General features: G+C 43.2%; 1 pseudogene; it reads right to left on the reverse strand.

Annotated features, from left to right (window-relative positions):
- Nucleotides 1–1,228: 1,228 nt before the first annotated feature.
- Nucleotides 1,229–1,346, reverse strand: LOC126204861 (5S ribosomal RNA; annotated as a pseudogene).
- Between the last annotated feature and the right edge of the window lie 14,897 nt (nucleotides 1,347–16,243).

A 16,243-nucleotide genomic window follows, 5' to 3' on the forward strand; every position in this document is an offset into this window, starting at 1 on the left:
ATCCCTTAAAGGTCAATTGATCAGCGGGCAAATCCTATGGAGGAACCAACGAGGAACCACAAATGCCATACTGACCAAGGGGAGTCCTCCGAAAATGTCAGTTGACTATGTAATTACAATTGCCTTAGAAATACAAGGTTGCATGTTGTCGACCTATTTGTAGATGGAACTAACAATAGCAAGCTGTATTGCAAATTGCAGAGTGGGGCTGAACAGGTTAAAAGAGGGGTGAGTGTGTGAAAACCAACAAAACTACAAAGTAAAAACACACTAGTTAAGAAACAAGCTGGCGCAATAAGGAGTAATATTTGAGAGGAAAAAAGGGAGTTGTCAAATGACTTCATACCATAAACCAACCATGGAATAGAACAATACTGAATCAAAGCCTTCTACATAATGAGGAAAACGAAAACAATAAAACTACTAATATAGCAGCACGAGGCTACATATGTCAGGATCTCGAGCCACAAAGCAATACTTTTGACCAACAACAGTAGCACCTAATATTCTCAAACTCACCGCTATCATCAAGTCGAGGTCACTCAAAAGCCCTTAAAAATCATAACTTTCGGGTATGTGGTAAGAACACCATCATAAAATTCCCCATAAGGTTTATATTGAAATAAAGGTTACACAGCTACAACTGTACTAAACTAATCGAAAGGCAGTTCATGCGAGGCAGTCAAGAAATACACCACATATGACCGGGTATTATGTCAGTATGGGTATAAAAATACATTGGGCTAAAAATTGCATGCAAACGAATTTGATAATAACAAATCACACTGTAGGGTAACAACAACAACCTCACCGTCCTAAACCTCAAGCGGACATCACTATTATAAAAAAAATCTCATCTTGGATGCGACCAAGTTTACAAAAGACCACAGAGTACTGATATTTATTCTCACCGTCATGCATCACGCTGTTGACAACGATTTCCGCGTCAGCTCCCGTTATTAACATAATTTCCTTTTCTCTTCTTGCTAATAATCAAATCCAGTCAACATGTAATATGTAGTTGAAGCACTCCGTTTTCAGGCCACGAGTGGCCTACCGGGGCCATCCGACCGCCGCGTCATCCTCAGTGGAGGATGCGCATAGGAGGGGCGTGGGGTCAGCACACCACTCTCCCGGTCGTTATGATGGCATTCTTGACCGATGCCGCTACTGTTCGGTCGAGTAGCTCCTCAATTGACATCACGAGGCTGAGTGCACCCCGAAAAAATGGCAACAGCGCATGGCGGCCTGGATGGTCACCCATCCAAGTGCCGACCACGCCCGACAGCGCTGACCTTCGGTGATCTTATGGGAACCGGTGTATCCACTGCGGCAAGACCGTTGCCTATGTAGTTGAAGAGAAAGAGGAATTGTAGCTCCCCTCGTAAGACTTTACTGTAACTATTTTTTAGCTTCAAGTGGGTGCAGGTTGCAGTAGTTATGCAGAGATGAGACTTGCACAGGATAGACTATCGCGGGCAGGTCATTCATATCTGTCTTCGAACTGAAGACATTAATCAGAAAGACAACAACACTCTGCCACAGTTCCGGAGGTATTGCATCCAGAAAAGTTTTTCACTGCTCTCCTTATAACAATTAAACCTGGTGCACAGTATTTATCTCAAAAGTCAGATACATTAATTTCGGAACGACCACCACTTGAGGAACAACACCTTTTATTTAGCAGATAACCCGGGCTATGGTGCACTGTGCCAATTGCAGAGTGCCCAGCTAACGGCTTCCGCAGAGAACAAAAACTTGATTTTCAGCATTTAATGTAATTATTGACCGAATTTAAAAAATTTAAAGTGCTCTGGTAATCATTTTATTAAGAGGTATAACCGTATGTTAAAGGTTTAACACACTAAGGCAAGTATTACAGTTAGAAACTGTAGGTGTCTGGAGGCAGCGAACTCAAGGCGTGGAATTACCCAGACTCTATTCATCAAGCATTTGAGAATTAGAGCACTTCCCGACTTTCAAAGTTCTTTATATAATTTCATGTATTATCTAAACTTTTCCTCGTTTACAGGATTAACGTCAAATATTTAACACATCAACTCATTTCTAAAGCAGTCACAAGTTTTATACATGTGACTTCGACTGTTTAAAGAGTCGGGAATCGCGGTTTCACTGATAACACGTAAATGAGGATGAGCGGACTGAAAATTGACCCTCACTTCATCACATTGTAAGTCTTCTACCTGAAACACTGATACTCGACAACTTTAAGTTCTAGGCCTGCCCATATTATTGCACAATGCCTTATAACCTCGATGTTGACCGAATGTTGAAGCTTCCTCTCCTTTCCTTTCTCCTGACACTAGGTGTCTCATATCGTTACCATAAATATTGCTACTAGCACTAACACTAGTTGAAAATAAATATTTTCGACGTAATGAAAGCTTGACTTCCCCCAAATCCAAAAAATTCACAATAGCAAATCTGGCGCCCTTCATATGCGGGTAATTACAAGCAACTTCTTATAATAACGTTTAGTATCCTCTGGTGTATTCGTAAGTATCCTTTCGTGTATTCGTAAGCCCACCAGTGAGGCAAATCCACTTTACCTGTAAAACAGAGTTTTTATATTACACTGTAGGTGTAAACCTAGTACTTGAATATAAATGTTTTAAGGCGTGCTGCTAGGTTTGTTAGGGAAAGGTTCTATCATACGTAAGTAACGGAAATGCTACGGAAACTCAAATGGCAATCTCCGGAAGTAAGAAGACGTTCTTCTCGCTACTGATAAAGTTTAGAGAAAGGGCATTTGCCACAGACTGCAGAACGATCCTACTGCTACGAACATACATCTGAGGCGAGGAGAACGAAGATGAGAGAGGAAAACTGGAGCTCATACGGAAGCATATAGACAGTTATTTGTCCCATTTTTCGTTTATGAACGAAGCAGGAAAGGGCATGACAAGCAGTAATACAAGGTACACTACGCCATACACAGTACGTGGCTCGTGGAGTATGTACGTGGATTTAGATGTAGAAGATAGACTGTATGGATCAGGCAGACAGACGAGGGACCCTCACAGACAGTTTCTCAATTGCATCTGGTAACGTCATGGGGCTCCGTAAACAAGGAACCTCACTCAGCAAGCTCTTTGCATAAAATGCTGAATTGCGGCAAAAGAATTGCGAAGAGTCTCGTAAATGCATATTCATATACCAGATGCAATTTTTAAGGTCGTACCTCTGATTACAATGCAGACCCTGAATTGATGCTGCAGAGGTCAAGAGGTCTTTAGACAGCGAGTTATAAAAGGTGGCAAATGCTGGTCTTGGAATCTACGTGTTGTGGCTACAATACCGACGACACAACCCGTGTAACGGGTTCAGTAATTTTCACAGGTAATTGTGACAGGCGGTCGGTTTTGCAATTCATATAAGACCGTCGGTAAATCTTGTCGTTCTTATATCATGATGGTTAGCAGCGATATCTCCATCCTCATTAGAATCTCAGCTTTTTTTTTTTTTTACTTTCTGTTACTGTTTCGCTATATATTACGATTCAGTATTCTTGTAATCGTCCGCTGCTCGTGGTCTTGCGGTAGCGTTCTCGATTCCTGCGCACGGGGTCTTGGGTTCGATTCCCGGTGGGGTCAGCTAGTTTCCTTGTCTCGAGATGACTGGGTGTTGTGTCGTCTTCATCATCATCATTCATCCCCATTACGATCGGAGGAAGGCAATGGCAAACCACCAGCCGGCCGCGGTGGCCGAGCGGTTCTAGGCTCTCCAGTCCGGAACCGCGTGACTGCTGCGTCGCAGGTTCGAATCCTGCCTCGGGCATGGATGTGTGTGATGTCCTTAGGTCAGTTAGGTTTAAGTAGTTCTAAGTTCTAGGGGACTGATGACCTCAGATATTAAATTCCACAGTGCTCAGAGCCATTTGGACCATTTTGGGCAAACCACCTCCGCTAGGACCTTGCCTGGTCAGCGGTGCGGGTCTCCCGCATCGTCCCCTACGCTCCTCGGAGTATGGGACCTCATCATCATCATCATACTTCTAATCGTTGAGAGTGTTGGCGAATACAAACGGAAGCCTACAACCGATACTTGGAGCCTGTCAACTCTTGTTGATGTCACGATGTGCGACGCATCGTATTAGGAGCACAGTCCATGTACAAAGCTTAATTGCGTAATTTCATAACATTCAATGCCTAAATGAGTTTTGTTTGTGTTGTTGTTGTTGCTATTGTTGTTCTTGTTGTTCTTTTGACCATGAGTCCAAAGACTGGTTTGATGCAGCTCTCCACGGTAGTCCAACCTGTTGAAGTGTTCAAAAAATGGTTCAAATGGCTCTGAGCACTATGGGACTTAACTTCTAAGGTCATCAGTCCCCTAGAACTTAGAACTACTTAAACCTAATAACCTAAGGACATCACACACATCCATGCCCGAGGCAGCATTCGAACCTGAGACCATAGCGGTCGCGCGTTTCCAGACTGTAGCGCTTAGAACCGCTCGGCCACCACGGCCGGCCCTGTGGAAGTCTTTTCATCCCTGAATAACTACTGTAACCTACATCCCTGTGAACCTTCTTACACCATTCAAGCCTTTGTCTCCCTCTACAATTCTTATCGCCGCATCCTTGCCCCCCCCCCCCCCTCCCAACACACACATCCTTTCGTTATCAAATTGACTGTTCCTTATGGCATGTTCTATCAGCCGATTCCTATACATGTTAACAAAATATTTTCCTTCATTTTTCCTGTCTACATTTGGTATCCTACATACGTCGGCCGTTATCAGCTAATTTGCTACCCAAATTGAAAATCATGTCTACGTATCTGTTACTTATAGTACCTCATTTTCTAATCTATTTCCCTCAGGATCTTTTAATTTAATTCGTCTACATTCTGTTACCATTGTTCTGATTCTGTTAATATTCATTTAATAATCTATTTTCGACATACCGTACTTTCCGTCTCTCAACCAACGTTTTTAGATTCTTCTCACAATGGGAAGTAATCTTGAAAAAGAGGAAATCAGGTTGATAAAATTTCATACAGAGATTGTTTTTTAATCGCTACTCCTACCCGCTATCTTTATGCCTTGGTTTAAGCTTCACTTAATACATATCATCATCAGACACCAGATGTTTTTCAGTCGCAGTATTTGTGTGTGACCCAGCTAAGCTTTTATGTATTGTTCTGAGTACATAGACGTATGTCTTCAGAAAAATGTCCTAAGTGTCTCTTCTGTATGAAGGTTCTTTTCCTTTATTCAATTTCCATTCCCCCTGAAGAGCGGGGGCTGGCAGCAGCTTAGTATGCTGCTCTTCAGTCTAGAGAATTTTTAAAACATAAGAAGATAAGAAACATTAAAATCAGGCGATAAAACGGTGACGTAAATCGTAAAACGGCGGAAAACTGTGGAAAGTTAAAACATAAAACAAAGGGTGGGCGATGAAAATAAAAAACACAGCAAGCAGACAGGTAAAATAGTAGACAGACAATTAAAAAAAACACGGCGACAGTCTGCTTTCTGTTCGCAAGAGATATAAAAATCACACCCAGCGACAGCATAATGTCCGTTCGCAACACTTCGGAAAAGACGCACAACACTTAACAATCACTGGAAACACTGCACGAAGATGACACACCACAGCCAAGGACTGATGGGGGGGGGGGGGGGAGGGGAGGGGACCTCGACAGATGAGGGGGAAAAAGGGGGGGAGGAGAGGAAAAACGAAAAGGGGGGGTGGAACCGACGGAGGGAGAGGACTCATAAGAGGGGGGGGGGGGGGAACAGGGCAGGTGCGAGAGGGAATGCGGAAGGTTTGACCCAAGAAATGATTTATAATACAGTATGACCACATCTCAAGAACATATCCAGTTACAGCTTATTTTGCGCAACGAAAAGAACTGTGGAGCCATAAACGAATATATGAGTAATTTAATGGCCACAGTTATATCTAGCAGTTTCATAACCTGATATGGAGAAAGGACAGGGAGTGGAAGAAAATACGGGAACACTGCAGTAAATGCATGCTTGAGTACAAATGCAAATTTTAGCGAAGTCGGCAGGTGGCGCTACTGTGCCGTCCCTCAATACGTTTAAAGTGTAAGTCGTGAATAGAACAATGTTCTGTGTTATTGTGGGTGCATTAAGTTGGAGCTCAGCGCATTCGAACTTATCAAGTTGTTCGTGTTTGAATGGTGGGTGCTCCCGTAATCAAGGTAACCTAAGTCTTTGTTGTATTAAGGGCCACCACATACAGGGAAAGTCGAAAAACATCATCCACTAAGTCACAACGCGGACGTAAGTGTCCCATGAGTGAGTGTGACAGACGGTAACTGAAGAGGTTGTGACGGAATATAGAAGGACGACAGCTCCAGAAGTGGCTGCAGAATTGAATATCGCACTCTCTAAGCCTGTTGGCTCAGAAAACAGCACGAAGGAAACTCCCAAGCCTGGAAACTGTAGGGCGAGATGGACTTCGAAAACCACTCATCAGTGCTGCAAACGCCCGTAAAAGGAAAACGTGGTACCGAGGCCATGAAGCTCTTACGGTGGAAGAATGTCATTTGATTGGGTGGGTCCTGTTTCACGTTGTTTCCAACTTTTGCCCTAGTTTACTTCCCTAGAATGAAACATGATGGGAGTTCGGTGTGATTTGGGCTGTTACATCGTGGTATTCCATGGGCACCATGGTTACTCTGCAAGATCGCATTTCCGTCAAGGATTATGTGAGCATGTTGGCTATTCAGGTCAATTCCATGGTATAATATTTGTCCCCCAATGGTGGTGCTGTGTTCCAAGACGACAATCTCCCTGTTCAGCCAGTTCACATCGTCGAGAACTGGTTTTGTGACCACGAAGATGAATTGTCGCACCTCTCCTGGCCACCAGTTACCAGATATCAGTATTATTGTCTGTGGTGTACTTTGGAGAGAAGAGTGCGCGGTCGTTATCCACAACCATCAGCGTTACCCTACTTGCCAGAGACTGCCGAGCGCTGTTTTCAAGCGGACTAGACCCTGCACTCAGCCCTTCTGATGCGAATGAGGAGCTGCTTGACTGAGAAGTAGCAGCTCCTCCCACGTAAACTGAGAAAGACCGGGAGAGCGAAGTGTTGCTCACATGACCATCCACACCCGCATCCAGTGACGGCAGTCTGCTGAGAGTAACACGGCGGTCGATCGGTACCATTGGGTCTTCCAAGGCCTTTTCGGACATAGGTGTGACCTTAGTTTTAATTGTATAAGATTCCCTTGTACACCACACAGGATCTGTATGTCCGCGTTTCGAGACGACCAGAAGCTGTTTTGAATGCCAACAGCTTTCAAATGGTTCAAATGGCTCTAAGCACTATGGGACTTATCATCTGAGGTCATCAGTCCTCTAGACCTAGAACTACTTAAACCTAACTAACCTAAGGACATCACACACATTCATGCCCGAGTAAGGATTCGAACCTGCGACCGGAGCAGGAGCGCGGTTCCGGACTGAAGCGCTCAGAACCACTCGGCCACAGCGGCCGGCGCCAACGGCTTCCCTACTTCGTATTAAACATAGTAATGTGTTGCGTTTGTGGTGTTTCCATGCTTTTGCCCAGTCTCCGTGTATATGACCCACCTTCTAGAGCCGGCCGCGGTGGTCTCGCGGTTCTAGGCACGCAGTCCGTAACCGTGTGACTGCTGCGGTCGCAGGTTCGAATCCTGCCTCGGGCATGGATGTGTGTGATGTCCTCAGGTTAGTTAGGTTTATGTAGTTCTAAGTTCTAGGGGACTGATGACCACAGCAGTTGAGTCTCATAGTGCTCAGAGCCATTTGAACCACCTTCTAGATGAATAGTGCACACTGAGCATGCATAACTCCGTCTGATATCGTAACACCTACCTACACAAAACCTAAAATACAGATCCAAAGCATTCACATCGAACATAACATGACAAACAGCAAGCGGTCTCGGAATCTCCACCCCATCACTTACCTTATAATCTATAATGCATGCATCAAAGAATAGTAAAAGGTTTCACCTGATTGCACTTCTGAGATAAGTTTATTCTCATTACAACTGGGCCTCGCATCGACTAAAATTCCCGTTGAAGGTGGAATAACAAATGCGAGTACACATTTGACATTACGAGCAGAGTGCAAAAATCATACTATACCACGTAAATAGTAGTCTTTTTAAACATGACTTCGTCACCGACACGGGAATGTGAACGCATCATAGAAGTTTCAGTTCAATTTGTAATTATTTCCATTCAGACTATAATAATTAGTACAAAAAAGAGTACGGTTGTCGATAAGTTGGTTGGTTGCTTGGTTGGTTTGGGGAACGAGACCAGACAGCGTGGTCATCGGTCTCATCGGATTAGGGAAGGATGGGGAAGGAAGTCGGCCGTGCCCTTTCAGAGGAACCATCCCGGCATTTGCCTGGAGTAATTTAGGGAAATCACGGAAAACCTAAATTAGGATGGCCGGACGCGGGATTGAACCGTCGTCCTCCCGAATGCGAGTCCAGTGTCTAACCACTGCGCTACCTCGCTCGGTGTCAATAAGTGGTCCACATGGCACACAGCGCCACCACAAAAGAAAGAACTGAACAAAGATGAATTCTAATTACATTAGTAAATCCTACAATAATTCAAATAAACGAGAGTGATACGCACTGAATACGCCTGGTTGTATTAATGAAAACCCGACTATGTACTACGTGCATAAAAACTAAATACCGGTACCTCACCGAGTAACGAAGGTTAAGTTTCAACTCAAGAGAGGCACAATAAAAACCTGAAAATGCAGGAAGGAAACATTACGCCAAGCTGCCAAATCGCAAAACGCGATCGCAACCTACATATGTAACTTGTTACACGACAGTGAGCATCAGACAGTAGCTTCCAACAGGAATCCAAGTACACTTTATTCCAGCTGCAAACATTGGCAATAAAAGAGTAATCTGCTTTCCGTCGTTTAGACCCGACACACGCCTAGACCACACAGCTTCAGTGGATCACTACTGCCCCACACTTCTACTCCCAAAGTAGCTCTAGTGAGACAGGTTTACTAAACTACAGTCCGATCCACGAACGATGGTAGTTCGCACTTGTTAAGACACGGACGAGGATTTCATTGCTGGCGATTCCAACTGACAGTTGCGGTACGCGCATGCGGGTGCTTTCCGCACGAAGAAAGCGTATACCCTGCAAACTATGTCTCTCCCTTGATTGTGCGGAATGTGTCACTTACTACCACCATCGACGATGACAACTAGCAACAAGTGGAATAAAAATTCACTAAACAATTCGCCACGACCACGTTTAATGCTCGCATTAGCTACGGCATTCAGAGCAGCGTGCTCAGAACTACTGAACGCTCATTGGCTGTCGGAGAATGCGTGACATGTGCGTGCAGAACAAGCCTAAACTCGATCGCCATCGTTCGTGACTCCAACTATAGTCGAACACGGTGATACTTTTAGTAATCGACAACCTAGTACAGAATATCTTTGCAATATGCTTGTGGTTCGGAATATGCGGAAGAATGAATGGCTTTGAGCACTATGGGACTCAACATCTGAGGTCATCAGTCCCGTAGAACTTAGAACTACTTAAACCTAACTAACCTAAGGACATCACACACATCCATGCCCGAGGCACGATTCGAACCTGCGACCGCAGCGGTCGCACGGTTCCAGACTTGCGCCTAGAACCGCTCGGCCACACAGGCCGGCGAATATGCGGAAGAAAAAATAATATTGGAAGATGACGCTGTCACAAACAACTTTGAACTTGACAGTTCACCCTGTTCTTCATAACAAAAATAGATCGAATTGGGAATCCCAGCTCAGTACACGGAATTTAAACATTGTACAGAAGTTTGAGATGTTCAGATCGTCTCAACAGTATTTAATTTCTGTGTATTTGTCTTAGCCAGTTTGTAATTTCTCGTTATGTAGAGTGAGATGGCAAGTCATGTACGTATCTGCACAGACACTGCAGCTGACAAACTTCTTGGATCTGATGATGATTAGTATCAATTGAAACCGGTAGCACATGATGGATATTTTCATACAAACGGACGGTGATTTTCGGCAAGAAGTGCAGGCGTTAACTACGACAAACATAACTGAAATTTTGTAACTCTAGAGTATAAAGAAACGAAGTTGTTAATATACATGGACTAGAGTCAAAATCTCACGAACTGTTTAGAAGTATGCGTTCTAGTGACAGAAGTTTCTGAGAAGTTTCAAGAAAGAATCTGTGAGTCTGTGAAACTGTATTCAGTTATTTCCCATTTTTTAAAATCGAAAGCATCTAAAATGTTATTTAAGAAGAGGTTCCGTGTTTTGATGGTTCAGTGATAAAGTGCAGGCTGTGAATAGCAAAGACTCCTCTTCGATATCCGGTCACTTGTTTTATAGTCTGGCAATGTTTGTCAATGTGAAAAAGGCCAGGTTACATCGTTCTGCGGATTCCCCAGTTAAACGCTAGGTTCCCCTAATTTCAAGCGGCCGCCAAAGACGGTGTCACCAAATATGTTCTTAATCCAGTTTTCTAAAACCGAACAAGCGCCTACGCTGACACTAATTGTATCTGGCGTGCCGCTTGAATCTGCGCGCAACGCCGTGATTGGCTAACTGCAACACTAATTAAATTGGAAACGGGGCAATGTATAGAATTCTTTTCTTATCACTTATTTCTCAGCAGAAGCTACCCTTAATCACCGTTATAAGCTTTTCAGCCTGTTTCTGACCACCCTGCGTAAAGAATGCAAAAGCTATGCTAGAGGCAATTGATGCATGCATAACGCCTGGTAATTATGCAAAGTAATCAAAAGAGTTTATATAAAGGCACATTGCTTTAAAGTATATATATATATATATATATATATATATATATATATATATGAATGAATATAATAGAAGGAAACATTCCACGTGGGAAAAAAAATATCTAGAAACACACATATACAGACACAAGCAGACATATTTAAAGACCATTGAAAATAAGACGACAGAAGAGATTTCGAAATGCAACAGTGACAATAACAAACGTAATTGTTGGGTTCAAATTAATGATATGAATATAATAGAAGGAAACATTCCACGTGGGAAAAAATATATCTAAAAACAAAGATGATGTGACTTACCAAACGAAAGCGCTGGCACGTCGATAGACACACAAAATATGTCTGCTTGTGTCTGTACATGTGTGGATGGATATGTGTGTGTGTGTGTGTGTGTGCGAGTGTATACCAGTCCTTTTTTCCCCATAAGGTAAGTCTTTCCGCTCCCGGGATTGGAATGACTCCTTACCCTCTCCCTTAAAACCCACATCCTTTCGTCTTTCCCTCTCCTTCCCTCTTTCCTGATGAGGCAACAGTTTGTTGCGAAAGCTTGAATTTTGTGTGTGTGTGTGTTTGTGTTTGTTTGTGTGGATCGACGTGCCAGCGCTTTCGTTTGGTAAGTCACATCATCTTTGTTTATATATATATATATATATATATATATATATATATATATATATATATATATATATATATGGTGGTCCAAAGAACGAAACTCGTCGAGCTTGAAGGGGGACGGTATTTGCTTCGTGATACATTACCCGTGTTAAAATGGACCGTTTACCAATTGCGGAAAAGGGCGATATCGTGTTGATGTATGGGTATTGTGATCAAAATGCCGAACGGGCGTGTGCTATGTATGCTTCTCGGTATCCTGGACGACATCATCCAAGTGTCCGGATCGTTCGCCGGATAGTTACGTTATTTAAGGCAACAGGAAGTACTCAGCCACATGTGAAACGTCAACCACGACCTGCAACAAATGATGACGCCCAAGTAGGTGTTTCAGCTGCTTTCGCGGCTAATCCGCACATCAGAAGCAGGCAAATTGCGCGAGAATCGGGAATCTCAAAAACGTCGGTGTTGAGAATGCTACATCAACATCTATTGCAGCCGTACCGTATTTCTATGCACCAGGAATTGCATGGCGATGACTTTGAACGTAGTGTACAGTTCTGCCACTGGGCACAAGAGAAATTACGGGACGAAGAGAGATTTTTTGCACGCGTTCTATTTAGCGACGAAGCGTCATTCACCAACAGCGGTAACGTAAACCGGCATAATATGCACTGTTGGACAACGGAAAATCCACGATGGCTGCGACAAGTGGAACATCAGCGATCTTGGCGGGTTAATGTATGGTGCGGCATTATGGGAGGAAGGATAATTGGCCTCCATCTTATCGATGGCAATCTAAATGGTACAATGTGTGCTGATTTCCTACGTAATGTTCTACCGATGTTACTACAAGATGTTTCGCTGCATGACAGAATGGCGATGTACTTCCAACATGATGGATGTCCGGCACATAGCTCGCGTGCGATTGAAGCGGTATTGAATAGCATATTTCATGACAGGTGGATTGGTCGTCGAAGCACTATATCATGGCCCGCACGTTCACCGAATCTGACGTCCCCGGATTTCTTTCTGTGGGGAAAGATGAAGGATATTTACTATCGTGATCCCCCGACAACGCCTGACAACATATGTCAGCGCATTTTCAATGCATGTGCGAACGTTATGGAAGGCGAACTACTCGCTGTTGAGAGGAATGTCGTTACACGTACTGCCAAACGCATTGAGGTTGACGGACACCATTTTGAGCATTTATTGCATTAATTTGGTATTTACAGGTAATCACGCTGTAACAGCATGCGTTCTGAGAAATGATAAGTTCACAAAGGTACATGTATCACATTGGAACAACCGAAATAAAATGTTCGAACGTACCTACGTTCTGTATTTTAATTTAAAAAACCAACCTCGTTCTAACAGTTCGTCTAAAAGTGTGATCCATATGTTTCTGACTATTACAGCGCCATCTATCACAAAGCGAAAAAAGTGTTCCAACTAAAACATTCATATTTCTTTACGTACTACACGAATACGTAATAAAAATGGGGGTTCATATTTAAAAAAAGTCAGTTGATATCTGTTTGACCTATGGCAGCGCCATCTAGCGGGCCAACCATAGCGCCATCTGATTTCCCCCTTCAAGCTAGAAAAGTTTTGTTCTTTGTAGTTTTTTTCCTTTGACGCTTAAATCGTGAGATGTTTGGCCCGGTCACGATCAATGGACCACCCGACAATTCAAGGCTGCTAAAAATTTAACAAATCAATCAGAAATAAAAATGATCAGAGAAATCATTCTAAAAGTGAATACATGTTGATAGCTCTAGAATTAGGATTATAATGGAATAAAATGAAACAAAGAACATGTTCTAGATCCTCAAATATTCTGATTAGATAGTGGATATAGCTGTTGTATAGCCGAAACCGGTAATGCTGTTCAAAAACACTTTGCGGTCGGGACAGTTAATAAAAGATTATGTCATATAGTTAAGGCATATCTGAAAAACTTGTGTACTGACTTCCTATTCGAAATGAGTCCATTATCAAGGCTGGAGATTATGTGACGTGGTTGGTTGGTTCTGAGCACTATGGGACTTAACATCTATGGTCATCAGTCCCCTAGAACTTAGAACTACTTAAACCTAACTAACCTAAGGACATCACACAACACCCAGCCATCACGAGGCAGAGAAAATCCCTGACCCCGCCGGGAATCGAACCCGGGAACCCGGGCGTGGGAAGCGAGAACGCTACCGCACGACCACGAGCTGCGGGCTATGTGACATGGTATTCGCGTGATGTCCCCTGGAGCGACTTATTTCGTTGTGATGTGCTTATCTAGGTACACATTGTGATGAATATGTCTCACAGGATAAAACTAGGAGTCAAAGCACGATTCCTTGTCTGTTTTAATTAGGCTAGCTGGTGTATAGAAATACAAGACTTTACGAGAATCAAATGGATGACAGTGCGCATGACTGGCAAGCTACGCCACTATATGGACCTCATCAGTCTCACTAATAACTTCCGCAAGAATAACGTTATTTCTTGGAATCACTCCAGATGTAACGATCCTTTTCGTACAGTACGTGCGAGTAGACGGAGAGTCCGTTGCTGTCCACAACAATGCGGAAGACGTGCACTAAAGGCCAAGGTTCGTGGTCCGGGCACCGAACGGCGAGGCCATTCTGAAGATGTAACGCGCCTCGGACGTCCCCTAACAATGGGCCGCTAACAGGCGTCAAACAGCTGCGACCAGTAAGACAATCAGCAAGCAGCGCCCTTGGCGTAACTTCCGTGGTGGTGTTCGCTAAATGTCAGTAGCCGGCGCCTCACGCAGCTCTACTGTTAGACGTGACTTCTGGTACAGAAGGCAGGGTGTCTCACCTGTGATTCATCTGACAGGGTTTTTAAACATTCCAGCTACTTTAAAGCCGATACAACCGATCTCTGCTGAAGCGAACTACAGAATTCATATCAGGGAAATTCTCTAAATGAATTCTACACGCAGTGGTGGAAAACTCTGTTCTAAAATCTCTTGATGCATTAAAATTCTGTACAGGACCAGACAGTATCTACCCGGACGGTTGCAGGCAGCACAGACGTACGCTGGAGCCTCGTTTATCCTGCCCTCTCTTTGCGGATCTCCTGTTCGTCAGAATAGAGTTTTAAGTAGAGTATTCGATTAATTAACGAGACAAATTGATGTAGGAAATAACTGTATATTTTTATAAAATGAGACTTCTACTATTTCCAAATTAATCCTCACCAATATTAACACACTTGACGCAACGATGAAATAGCTTTTTTAACTCATGATACAAAGGAGTCTCTGTCTTATTGTCTGTGCCACTTTTAGACAAATTTTTTGATCTGTTCGTTGTTGCTGAACTTTTTCCAAGTAATGCCTCCTCGAGTGGATCAGGCAAATGAAAATCCGAGGGAGCTAAATCTGTCCTGTAGGGAGTGTGGTTTCTTGGATCAGCTGGACGGTGTGAGAGCGAGCATTCTCATGTAGCAATATCATGCCTTTTCTTTGACATCCGCAACTTTTTTCTCTCAATGCTGACTTTTCTTTGTTCACTTGCATGTCGGAGTAGCAGGCACTGTCTATTGGACGCTTATATTTCAAATAATCGCAAAAGAAGACATCTTGAGCATTCCAGATACGCTCAACATGACTTTTCCCGCTCATGCTTCTGAATTTCTTTCGGACAGGTGACCCGCCGTGCTTCCATTCCATGCTTTGTGTTTAGGTCCTTGGTTCAAGACGGTTAACCCAAATTTCATCATAAGTTTAAAATCTTGTTTAGAAACGGATCACCCTCCCTTTCACAGAACTCTTTCAAGTCAGTCCAGACTTTGAGTCTTGTTTACTTGTGTTGTTGCGTTATCTCTTTCAGGACCCATCATGCAACATTTGTTTCTGTGTTTGAGCTTGTTATGAACTGTGCGATTGGGACACGCCTGTCTTCACGAATAATGTCGTCAATACATGTTTCAAGAAAAGCAGCTGACACTTCAGCTGACCGGCTGCACATTGCTCATCAGTCACTGACGTTCAACCGTTTTTGAATTTCTGTACCACTCATAAAAATTCCCGCACTTTATGCAACGTTCACCATACTGTATAATAATTCGAAAAAAGATTTTAACCGGTTTTTCACTTTCAGAACGCAATAAACGAATTGCTCAACGTTGTTCGACTAATATGGCAACTTCAAGAGCACACGCGATCGTTAAATGCAGTACTGAGGTTATAAACAAAACAGTTTTTATCCATCAGCTGTTCTCAACCTATCCCAGTGACGCCAACATAAAGGCATGAAAGCAAGAAACTTCCTCTGAAAACGTTTCATTTCTCTAATACATCAGTTTGTCTCTTCAGTTATCGAATGTCCTTCCAAATAACGGCAACAAGCGTTGACAGAAAATTAATTCAGCCAGTCGTCGTACACAGATCCTAGTGCGGTATCAGTTAACAAGATACGACCAACATGCTCTCTAGATGGAGGAAAGGAAGGAAGAAATAAAGGTCAGGGGATAGCGCGGTCGAATGTACGGTCATTAAACATGGAGAGAAAGCTTGGATTGTATAGGAGTGCAGAAGTAATTCCGTTTTTTTTTTTTTTTTTTTTCCAAATGAACATACCTCGAATTTGTACGAAGCTATTTAAGAACGTGACTGAAATCTAAATCTGGATATCACGACGCGGACTTGAAGTCAAATCCTGCCAAATATAACTCTCCATCTACGACCACGAAGATGAGTTAAATAGTAACGGAAGTTGTTTGAGACTCATACTTATCTGCCAAGGTACCAGGCTAGCAATTTATAATTCACAACTGTATGAATATTAAC

Source organism: Schistocerca nitens, chromosome 9 (assembly GCF_023898315.1).
Source record: "Schistocerca nitens isolate TAMUIC-IGC-003100 chromosome 9, iqSchNite1.1, whole genome shotgun sequence".
NCBI lineage: Eukaryota > Metazoa > Arthropoda > Insecta > Orthoptera > Acrididae > Schistocerca > Schistocerca nitens.